Here is a 12,126-nt window from a genome sequence, read left to right as displayed (position 1 = left end):
TTACTTCCACCCTCTTAATTGCCCACAAGAAGGTCGTTGTGGCCCAGACTAACTTGAAACATTCTTGAAACATTCAGTCTAGCCAAGTTAACACACGACTAAGCCACCATTGGTTTAGATGTGGTGTATCTTCCCACAAAATACTTATCATTTACAAAGGAGAAAACGGTAACTTTAGGGTGAAAAACCTGGCAGACACCAACCTGATGTTGACATCACCTCTTGTGGGAAGGATCATTGTGCTACCTGAGAGACATCCTCCAGAACAAAAGATCTCTACTCTTTAAAACCATCAAGGACATAAAAGGCAGGAAAACAGCTGCAGAACTTTTCCAGATTGAAGGAGACTAAAGCGACATCAGATCCAAATGCAAAGCTTGATTTTGACTGGCATTCTTGACCAGAAAGGGAGAAGAGCTCTAATCAGGGTCACTGGAAAAAATGTGACTGGATTTCAGGTTTGGATTATAGTGATGCATCAATGTAGATTTCCTGTTTGGGATGATTGCATGGCAGTCATGTTGGAAACTGTCCTTGTTTTTGGAAAATACACACTGTAGTATTTAAGGAGGCAGGGATAACGTTGACCATATTATTCAGAAAAATAAGAATGATAATCATGTGTTGTATGTATTTACAAGGAATGAGACATGGGGCAAATGTGGTAAAGTATAAACAATTGCGGAAGCTGGGTAAAGGAGATCCGGGAGTTCTTTGTATTCTTCTTGCAAATGTTCTCTTAGTTTAAATTTGCTTCAAAATAAATTATAAAGAGAATAGTAGATAGTAAATGAATAAGAATAGGAAAAGAAGAAGACAATATTGACAACAATTTTTCCAACTCTTCTGTGAATTGGAAGCTGAGAAGTGGGGCAAGACTAGTAGAGAAATGTGGTGTCAAGAAAGGATTTTTCAAAGATAGTTGATAAGAACTTGTTTGCAAGTTGATGAGAATGATACAAGTGATTGAGAGGGACACATAGTGCCTAATTTCAGGAGCAAAGTCCTGGCAAATCACCATAATGTCTACATGACAAGTAGATAGATGGTCTTTGAGAGAAGCCAGAACATTTGCTCTTTAAAACAGAAAGGAAGCATTTTATTGCTTTTATGGATTCAGATTTTACTATTTTTTAAAACTAAATATGAAATACTTAAAAGCAGAAATGATGACAGCCATGATAATTAGGAATTAATTTTTAAGAAGGCTAAAGCAAAAATGAATTATAATTAACTTTTAAAATTAAACATATATGCATCCATGTTTAAGACTTTTATTTTATTACAGAGAAAGCTAAAACGAAGATTTACAGATCACTTCCGGCCACCTGGTACACCAACTTCTGGAGAATTTCTTGCAGAGCTTAGGTAGAAATCAAGGCAAAGACTACAAATGGGATCCTAAAATTCACCCTATGTACTCTCTGGAAATGCAATAGTTATGGGCTGTATCAATAAACCTGAGTTGCATATGAAGTTCACATGCAAAAAAGGCCTAGCAGGGAGGTGAGCCTGTCCCAGTTCTGGGGAAATCTGCAATTCAACTTGGTCAGGTTACCCAAAGACTTGCTGACTTATGCTGTTGACTCCACTCTAAATTTTTCAGAAAGTTGGAAACAAATTTTCATTTAGAGCAGAAAAATGCTTTGGTTTGACTGGGAATGTGTGTGACTAGTAGAAAAGATCCATTGGGAAATTACACTTCAGTGTCTCACATACCAAATTCTTGAGGCTTTCTTGAAATTTGTCATTGAATCATCTTTTTCACAAATATCTTACAATTTTAGCATTTTAAAAACTTGGCACATAAGAAGTAGTTACTACTTTTACTTATTCATCAAAGCATGGGCTTTTATTTCAGTTCACAAAATGATCCTTCCAAAGAATTAATATATTTTCCAACATTCCTTCCTTACTTTTACTCATAATCTTTTCTGTATTTCTGTTTTTGCTTAAATATATTAAATTATTATCTGCTTTACAAACATTCTGTTTCCAGACTCTTTGCTAACAAAAGAAATTGCTTCTATCTATTTGAAGTGTATATACAATGCTATGTCCACTAGTATTGTGAATTAAACAGTGGTGATACAGATGGGCCCTGGCTTAAATCCCAATTCTACCACTTGCTCCATTCTTGACCTTGGAGAATGTACTTATCTTCTCTAGCTTGAATTTTCTCTAATGTAAAATACAGGGGAGGCTGCATCTTGTGATGTATTTAATGGGTGTGCTCCTTCTATAATACAACTTTCCCCAGGGTTCCACTAAGTGTTTTAATTCTTCTTCTGGGATTTTACTAGGTAATTAGTTTAAATTACATTATTAAGGTTATTGAGGCTAAATACTAAGATAGAAGTAAACTCTTTAGAAATGCAGGGACTCTGGAATTATTCAGCCATCTCACATTTATCTCTAGGGTTTTTTCTAGTTATCGTAATAATATTTAGCAAATAGTTAAGGGGTGATCTTAGGACCTAATTCTGAAGAAGGTTGTCTTGCCCTGTGGTGTGTTCAACAATGAGATGTTTTGCGAATTAATGAGAGCATAAACCTGTAGTACCTAGAGGTTTCTGACGCAAGAGTGTTCTCAGTCAGTGCTAAGTTATTATTACTGTTGTTGATTACTTCCAATTATTCCTTTTACCAAAAAGCATGCTATTTTCCAGAACCCAGCCAAATAATATACTTCATTTGGACAACAGAGTTTGAAAACTGGAAAAAGTATAAAATTATTTGAATAACTTTTGCAAACATATAAGGACTCCAAGTTAGGAAATGTCACTGGGGCAACACCCAAACTGACTACCTTTCTAGCCTTCTCTAGCACTCTGTTTAGTAGAGTTGCTCTGCTGTGTTCATACACCGCTTCCAACCAGTCTTTCAGATGGCCCCTCATTACCTTGGCTCAATTGTTGATAAGTGCATCACATTGCTTACATCAGAGCACAAAATGTCACTCAGTTGGTAATTCATTTGTTTCCTATTTTCCACCCAAGTTCACCCTGTCACTAACAGAGAGGCATGTGTGTTTTGTGTTCTTATCATTTTCTTTCTCCAAAGAGGTTTGAAATGTCTATTTTTATTTCCCATCTAATGTTAAATAGAGTTCCACTTTTGCTTTGCTAAGGCTTTTGAATTTAAGTAGTTTAACTTTCAGCTTATTAATTTTACTACTGCTTCTATACATTTCTAGAGAGGTCCCAGAAAAAAGTTTGTATTTCGTGAAAGCCTGTGTTTGCACCCAGAGTTAAAGAAATCCCGTCACTGTATCTAACATGGACAGAGGCATTTTTCAGTAGTAGAAACCACTATGTGAGTTTACATTATTATGACTTCTCTATTAAGTCTCCGGAGCTTTCCACCACACAGAAATCATTGCATTTTTAGAAAAGCGGTCTATGGCTGCATAGGATTCCATGGTGTATATGTGCCACCCTAAAACTTAAAGTATAATAAAAAAAAAAAAAGAAAAAGAAAAGCGGTGTAAATGCAAACGACTGTCAATGGCTAGCAGCAAAAACCCTATTAAGAGCCATGCTAATCATGGCCAATTAGAGTACAATGAGACTTGATACTTTTCCTCATTTAAAACGATTTTTGTCCAGCTTCTTAAAAACAATTGTTAAAATGACCTAGGAGGGTATAGGATTCTAACACAAACAAATGGAAAGCAGATTTGTAGAATTATTGTTGCTATGATAGTATGATAGTTGTGCTCAACTATTAGATGAATAGAATGAGAGGGTTTCAAAAATATTTCATTGTTTACTCACTACTTGTCTTCATCAACTCCTGCCAGGTGAGGCTAAATAGCAATTTAGGACACAACCTCTTCAGGTTTTCCTCAAGTGCTTGAGCTATACTTAGTCATTCTGAAGTTGGAAGAGATTTGAAAAGTTCTAGTAAAAACTTTCAGATTGGGAGCGATGCCTTTAACCTTTGGGGGAATGGAGAGAAGGAAGGACATGGTATAACTGTGGCTGGAGTATCCATTGAACCATGGATGATTTATAATTTCAAGAAGAAGGGTGTCAAAAACTGATTGTTTTCCCCCAACCTGTCTTTGGATCTTCACGTTTGGATTAAACACACACAACACGAGGATGGAATATTGCATGAGCCAAAATGACAGTACAGTTTATGTGAAATTAGAAGAGCTCAGTTCTTCACGCAGCTGTCTTTTCAGGCCACTAACAAGCTTTTTTTGTGTGCGCAATCTTCCTATAAATGAGCAGCAATCATCAATGCCAGATTATTCCACAACTCACTTACATGTGTGCTAAAACTGAATAGTTTCTTTCTACATTTTTCTGGGTGTAAAAGTCTGGAGGAGGTCATTGCAGCAAAGGTTTTCTCATTTATCTGATGGCCCTAATTTTCTGATTTCCTGTACCATGTTTAATTTGCCTGCTTTTAACCTCTTCGTTCATCAATTTAACAAGTTGCTAGTTTTTTGTTCATCCATATGTGTTTTTTAAAATCATATTTTGTGGTTTTTTATGTTGCTACTATCTGCACCCTTCTAGTATAAAAACTTCGAGGATATAGCCAGAAGCCTGTCCCTGCATTCAACTATAGTTTACTAATGATGACAGACAAGAAAACTAGCAATTATAACAGTGTTGTATGGTCTATAGTGAACAGAGTGTTGGGAGGAATGGGAGCACAAAAGAGGACAAACTGATTCCATCTTCTCTTGGGAGGGCAGGAAGGCTTCTTCGAGGAGGTACTGTGTAAACCAAGTTCTAAATGCTTAATGCTTAGAAGTTTTACAGGGAATTGAAGCAAGAGCACAGGTGTGTCTACAAAATCTACAAGATTGTTATTTCACGTTCATTTTCTCTCCTATTCATGTTTGTGGGTTAAACTGAATTACTGTATTCATTCATTTATACTGGGAGGTGGGTAAGCAGAGCAGATCTCCTTACTACTTTTAAGAGTTCCTCACACTGAAATGGAGCCAAGAGAGGAAAAATAAATGTCAACATAGATGCCAGAAATTGAGAGTCATTAGCCTCAGGTCTGTGATTTTTAAGTTCCATTTCTTAGAGCAATCATGGTTCAAGGGTGGCTTGAAATAAACAAACTGGTTTAAATGGGACGCTCAGGGGGTTCAGCAGCATGAAGCATCAATCCACGGTTAGCTAAACCTATTTCTCCCATTCTGCTTCCCAGTGAGAGGCTGGAAAGAGCCTTGACTCCACTGAAAGAGCAATTTATTTAAGACAATCTTGGTCAAATTAATTAAGTTCTACGGGCATTGTTTTCTTCATTCATAATAATAATATAAATCTACTCACAGGAATGTTGTAAGGAACATTTATAATTATGTTAATTCTCAAGAACAGAGTGATGCACATAGTAAGTGTTCAATAAATTATAATTATTATTATCATTATTAGTATTGTCATTATATAGAAAGTGATCTCAGCTCATGCTTCAGAATTTTATAAACAAATTCTCTCCAGACATTTTTTATTATGCACTGTAGGAGTTGTAAAACAGAAAGTAAAAGTTAACATATATATTAAACTTATATACACATTACACACATTTTATACTAATATATTTTTACATTTAAAAACATACACTGAAGTTGTATTGAGATTTAAATGAAAATGTATTCAATTAAAAAACAGATGCATGCCTATACTCCCAGCTACTTGGTAGGCTGAGGCAGGAGAATGAGTTGAGCCCAAGAATTTGAGGCTACAGTGAGCTATGATTGCACCACTGCACTCCAGTTTGGGCAACAGAGTGAGGCCCTATCTCTAAAAATAATAATAATAATAACAATAATAATAATAACAACAATAATAATAATGGCTTCTAATGGGAATATTGGTGTCCTGTAATAAGGTCCCCATATTCTAGCCTCTTTTGGAAGACTTAGGCAGAATTCTAAGACTGTCCCCATGACTTCTTCCCCCAGTGTTGTGCCATAATTAGGTTATATTATATGGCAGAAGATTTTGCACATGTAACTAAGATCACTAATCAGTTGATTTTGAGTCAATAAAAAGAGATTATTCAGGCGGGCTTGAACTAATCGCTTGAGCCATTTAATTGTGGATCTGAAAGTCAGAGCCAAGAGTCAGATTCAAAGTATGAAAGGTATTTGACATAAGGAAGATTTTCTCCCTGGACCACACATAACATGCAATATTCCTTTTTTAAATAAAACCCCCAATCTTCTCTTTGTTCTTTGGACATTCCAAAGACCACCAGGTCTGTGTGTATGCCCTGAATTGCAATTCTTTCTTCTCAAATAAAACATTAACTTCAGAAGTTTGTCTCTACTTTTTTATTTTGTCTTTGACACTTCTCTGAGAACCCACTTCTGAGTGTCATCAGTGACTTGCCAGTGGCCAGGCCAATAGTTCCTTCCGCTCACTTGACTTCCCAGGAGCACTGGATAGTGTTCACCATATTTTCTTTCTTGAAACACTTTTTGGGGGAGGGTTTCCTTGCACTCTCCTGCTTTCCTTCCTTCTTATTGGCCACTTCTCAGAATCTGTTGCTGGCTTCTCTTCTGCTTGACATCTAAATGTAAGAATGCTTCAGGGCTCCTTCTTAGCTATTTTTCTTCTCTGTCTACCCACCTCCTCCCTAGATAACCTCATCCAGTCTCATTGCTTTAAATGTAAACTATTAGAAATAACTTTAAATATGTATCTCTAGTCTGACCCCTGCTGAAATCCCTAATGAGAATAACCTACTGTCTGCTTAACATCTCCACTTAGATATCTTTTGGGCATCTCAAATTTAATGTGGACACCACAGAACCATTGATTACCTCAACACTTTGACCTAAACTGGTTTCTCTTAGGCTTCCCCATCTCAGTAAACAGTATCATCCACTGTACAGCTTCTAGTACTATCTTTATTCGTTTGCTCACATCCAGCATCCAATTCATCTGTAAGTTTTGCGAGGTCTACCATTAAAAGCATATCCCAAATCAGTCCAATAATCCCCATATTTCACTTGAACTATGGTAGTAACTTCCCAAGTGGCTTCTCTGTGGCAAACCTGTTGCCACATCCATTCTCCACAAATCAGCTGAAGTAAACTTCAAGAAGGTAAATCAGACCGTGTCCCTACACATGCACGTCATGTTTAACCCCCTGCAAAGACTTCCCATTACCCATAGGACAAAACTCAAACTCCTTGCCCTGCATAAAAATCATTGTTTGACTCCTGGCACTAAACTGCCTTCATGTCTTGCCACTCTCTCTTCTCTGCTTGCCTGTCCCTTTGTTTCTCACTCCCACCTCAGGGCCATTGCATTAACCATTCCCTCTGAAGTGAAAAGTCATCTCCTGAGAAGTCTTTTCTGACCATTTGGTGTAAGGAAAACTACTCCATCACTTGAGTTCTGTTTATCTGCATCACCCTTATCTTTACATGTTTTTGTTGTCTTTTATTGGTCTTATTCCAATTCTAGAATTCAAGCCTTGTGAGAGCAGGGAAATCATTTGCTCATGTCTTTATGAGTGCATCCTCAGAGCCTAAAAAAATCCTGCAGTATAGCACATACTCAATAGGTATCAATTTAATAAATGAATGAAAGTTGAGTTGTTCAAACAGAAAGTAGAAAAGAGGGAAATGGAGGGATGCCAATTTCTTAAACACGCAAGTAGAATTTTAAGAGACAGGGTATAATAATGACTGAAAATAAAACTTTTTCTTAAATGCATTATTTAAAGTAAAAAGTTAACCAATCAAATACTAAAAATATAGTAAAACTATGTTTCACTATAAGCATTAAGATGAGGGAAGGTTACCTTCTCCAGTGGAGTATGTGAGCTGCTTTCTTACCTTCACAGTGACAGAGACAATGGTTTTGGTTTATGTTTGATAAATTGGTTAATAGACATATAAGCATTTTTAGAAATATGGAATAAATAACCAGAATGATTAAGAGCAGATTTTTTTAATAAGTGTGAGATGATTGTGTAAGATGTTAACATTAGAAGAAATTCAGTGAAGGATATACGAGAACTCTTGGTACTATCTGCAACTTTCCTATAAATTTATTCAAAAATTTAAAACCTATATAAATAAAAAAAGCAAGAGTTTGATAAAAGCATTAGTATAGTGGGCATAAAACTGGTGATAAGGCAGCTAAATATAGTTTTCATTTTATGCTTTGCTCACTATTTACTTTTTTTCTCTTGTGTACATGTATGTAATTGATAGTGATGATGATGATAAAAGCTTTAGAACAAAACTTTCTTTTTGTAAAAAACAGCTTCATTGAAGTGTAATTTCAATGAAGACAATGAAATTCACTCATTGTTAGTCTACAATTTAATAATTTAATGAAATGTAATGGAAATCAAAACCACCCTTTTTGGGTTGTTTTAATGTCTCACGTTACACTTCCACTAATATATATGTGTGTGTGTGTGTGTGTAGTACTTGTTAAGATGTTTGTGTAAAGAGCATCATCACTGAGATGAAAGAAAACAAGGAAGAAGGGAAGGAGGGAGAAAGGGAGGGAAAGAAGGAGAAGAGGAAGGAAGGGAGGGAGGGAGGAAGAAGGAAGGAAGAAGAGTTTTATGGGTAAGCCTAGGTCCTGGGCACGCTTGATGTTCAAATGGGTCTTACATGGTGAAAACAAAGAGGAGCTGTGGGAATCTTCAGGACTGGAGGCAGCGTGATTCATTTCAGCTGGAGCAGTATACCAGCCGGCTACTGCTTTCACTGAGAGAATCTAGTTCCCAAATAAAAGGTAGTAAGAGGCAGGTATATTGCCAGGACCTGGTCTAAAGAGCTGGGACAGGAGTAGAGCTCCAAGCCTAGTGTGCATACTGGTAAGCAGAGCAGATAGACAGGAAAAGCAGAGTGTAATAAGATTAGACAAATGAAGTAAGAATTAGGGAAAAAACGTCAAGTTATTTAATGGATTCTGACAAGCATTGGTTGTGAGAATCACTATATTGGTTTTCTATGTTGCTGTAACAAGTTACCACAACCTTAGTGACAGAAACAACATAAATTTATTATCTTACAGTTCTTTAGGTCAGAAGTCTTACACAGGTCCCACTCGGTTAAAATCAAAGTGTAGGCAAGGCCACATTAATTTTGCAGTCTCTAGGAAAGAATATCTTCATTTTTTCTAGAGGCTGCCTGCATTCCTATGCTCATGTCCCTTCTGCCTTCAACACCAACTTTGGGTTGAATCCTTCTCATATTGCCATCTCTTTGGTTCTCTACCATCATCATTAACACCTATCTCTGAGTAACTAGAGGCAGGAAAGGGCCTTTGCTTTTAAGCACGCATGTGATTAGATTGGACCTACCTGGCTAACCCAGGACAATTTCCCATCTCAAAGTCCATAAGCTTCCTCACATCTGCCAAATCCCTTTTGCCACGTAAGGCAACATACTCATGGGTTCCAGGTGATTAGGGTATGGACATCTTTGGGCAATTATTCAGTGTACTACACCTCTCAAGACCTGTCTACAGGTTTCCAGGCTCCCAGCCTCTGGACTTCTAAAACTCAAGTACATATTCATGTGGATCTTATTCCTGTATGGATCCAGATGGTTTTAAGGTTGGGGGCGGGGATACTTGTAGGTGTCCTGCCTCAATGCCTGTAAATGAATGCATTGAGTCAGGTGGGTGGGCTGACACAGAACAAGCATGGTGATTATAATGATCATTTGAAATGTTATTCCTTCCTCTTTTATCATTTTTAAAATGTAATATTTAGAAAAATCAGCTGCTACCTGTATATGAGGTGGCTTTTTATATCTAATTCTCAAAGCAACCTAGTAATTATGAAGATGAGAACTGCACAATGAAATTTAATTTCATGAGGATAATAACAAGGGGAAAAAATTCTCTTTTTTATTTTCAAGGAGGATTGGAAATTAGTCCTTCCCTTCCTCCTCTGCGGTTTCTAGGCTATGCTCTCTTAATGGATTTTTATCTGTTTTATAAGTAATTTCCTTAATATTTCAATGGTCACAGATAGTCGAGATTGTACGTCTTCTCAGGAAACATATATTTCATCAGCACTGTCACAGTCTAGAGTCCCAGAGCTTGTAGACTGATGTTTCTGGCCCTTCCTGCTATCAGACACATAGCACAGAAATAAATGTGTTTGTCTATTGGAGGCTTTAATGAAATTGAAAATGTAGCAACATTTTTCAATGTCAATAAGCTAATTTTCTTGTTTAGATGCTAATGTTGGTTTTTCCTGAGGATTCCATCCTCTAATTGTGAGTCATGACTTTTCTTCCCTTTGTCCAAACACTATTTCTGAGAATGGCTTGAATTATGCAGGGTGGTTTCCGATTCCAGATAGGACGAGATATTTTTGTTTGCCTAAACCTATGGCATGAGATGAGAGTGGAAGAGTAAGAGAAGCACTTGAGCTTTATTAAAAAGTGTTTACTAAGAATTTGAGGGTTTACACAATGCAGTAAGCACTGAGCTGAGAGCTGAGCAAATTCTGTCCCTGGTACTATACTTTTATTGTCTTGTACTGCAATTATTTCCATCTTACTAATGAAGAAATGAGCTCAAAGGAGCAATTAACTTGCGTAACTTTTTGGAGTTAGTATGTTGGGCAGAGTTAGGGTCATATCCACATCTGACTTCAAACCCCTGCCTGCTTCTTGCATCACTCAGTCCTCAATACTCCTTCTCGTACCTACCCTCCTACTGGGGCTGAAGAAGTACAAGGGAAGGAATGTTGTCCTGCCTTTCATTTCTCTCCACCTCGGTTTCTATATCAAATCTGAATTTTACAGTTTGGTGATTCAATAACATTTTCACTAGGTAAAGACTAGTTTCTGTTCCCAATTCCAGAGTATTAAGATTAAAAAAAATACCATAAAATCAGATCTGGATGAATTCATGCTCTTTTGTGCCCTTTTACTACTCATTATTATTTTCTTCTTCCTCTCTCCCTCCCTTCTCCTTTCCTTCCCCCCGTCCCCCTGACCACCACCCCCGTTATAAACAAACAACTCTTTTGTTAGTCGTTGCCTAACATCTTTTGAATAGCTCTTCTATTTGGGAGACATTCTCAACATTATAAACCTGGCTGCCAGGGTGGGAAGTGAATTCATTCCCTCACTCTCCCTGGCTGTCTGGGTGCAGGAAAGGGATCTGGGCCACCCATCAGACACACCCATGAAAAGAATTTTTTGAGTTAGGAAAATAAGATAGAAGTTTACTTGCTCTTATAGAAGAGTAAAGATCTATCATCCTAGACTGATATCATGCTTTGGTCTCAGAAATCCATAGGGACAAGACTCCTTTCAAGTGATTATTTCACAACCCTAGGGAGTGTGACTCATCTTCGCTACACTAAAAGCTAACATAAAATAACTTCTATTTTCCACTGGCCTAAACTGGCCACAATTTGATTAAGTAGGGGCTAGGAAATGTAGTTTTTACTCTGAGCGGCTGGCCATGTGACCAACATGACACATGGAGAGAATATATTACAATGAGAGATGGAGGGAATATATGTTGGGGTACAAACAGCAGTCTTTCCTACAGAAAGGAGCAATGTGATGTCATAGACACTCATTGAGTCTATCTTTCAGCAATTAGTGGTTCCAAGTGCTTCCAAGCATTTGGCTCCTCAGAGGCATTTAATGTCCGGTCTTAAGCTTTGATATTTCAATGAACTGAGATACAGGTGACACACATTGACAGCAGTGGTATTTTCGTGGGTCATTTTCATGCATTGACTATCGTCCCATGACTCTCTGTGGCTCTTTGGCCCTCCTGATAATACTGTCAGCTACTCAGTATCCGTAATAAATTTTATTTACCTCTACCAAAATTAACTAGATACAGTCTATAGTTTGCAGCTAAGAAACATCTCCTTACCAGTTCCCTTAAAAAATGACTATAAATATTTCTGTGTTTTTCAAACTCAGATATCCAAACTCTGCTTCCTTTAAGAGTAAAAGTTAATGAACAACTCCTTAGTCTTCCTTTCCATCATTCAGAATTTCTTATCTAGTTATCACTAGCCTGCCCCTCTGTTCTCTGTCCCTGACAATGAAGTGTCTCTGCTCCTTATCTGAGATGAGTTTTCCAGCCTTAAGATTGAGCTCAAGCCTTCTGCTTTCTCTGGAATATTGCTCTAGAA

At 37.2% G+C, this 12,126-nt stretch overlaps 1 long non-coding RNA gene across 2 annotated transcripts in view; it reads left to right on the top strand.

Annotated features, from left to right (window-relative positions):
- Positions 1-12,126, top strand: part of LOC129143307 (uncharacterized) — a 425,562-nt gene that overhangs the window by 368,048 nt on the left and 45,388 nt on the right. Inside the window, exon 7 of one of the 2 annotated variants that reach the window (XR_010149732.1) lies at positions 1,289-1,982. The exons of the other annotated variant lie outside the window; for it this stretch is intronic. This is a non-coding gene — a long non-coding RNA (uncharacterized LOC129143307). Of the gene's footprint in view, positions 1-1,288; positions 1,983-12,126 lie in introns of those variants that run through there. 2 annotated transcript variants of the gene reach the window in all.

The sequence above is a fragment of the Pan troglodytes genome, chromosome 13 (genome assembly GCF_028858775.2).
Source record: "Pan troglodytes isolate AG18354 chromosome 13, NHGRI_mPanTro3-v2.0_pri, whole genome shotgun sequence".
NCBI lineage: Eukaryota > Metazoa > Chordata > Mammalia > Primates > Hominidae > Pan > Pan troglodytes.
This window is presented reverse-complemented; position numbering and strand designations above follow the sequence as displayed.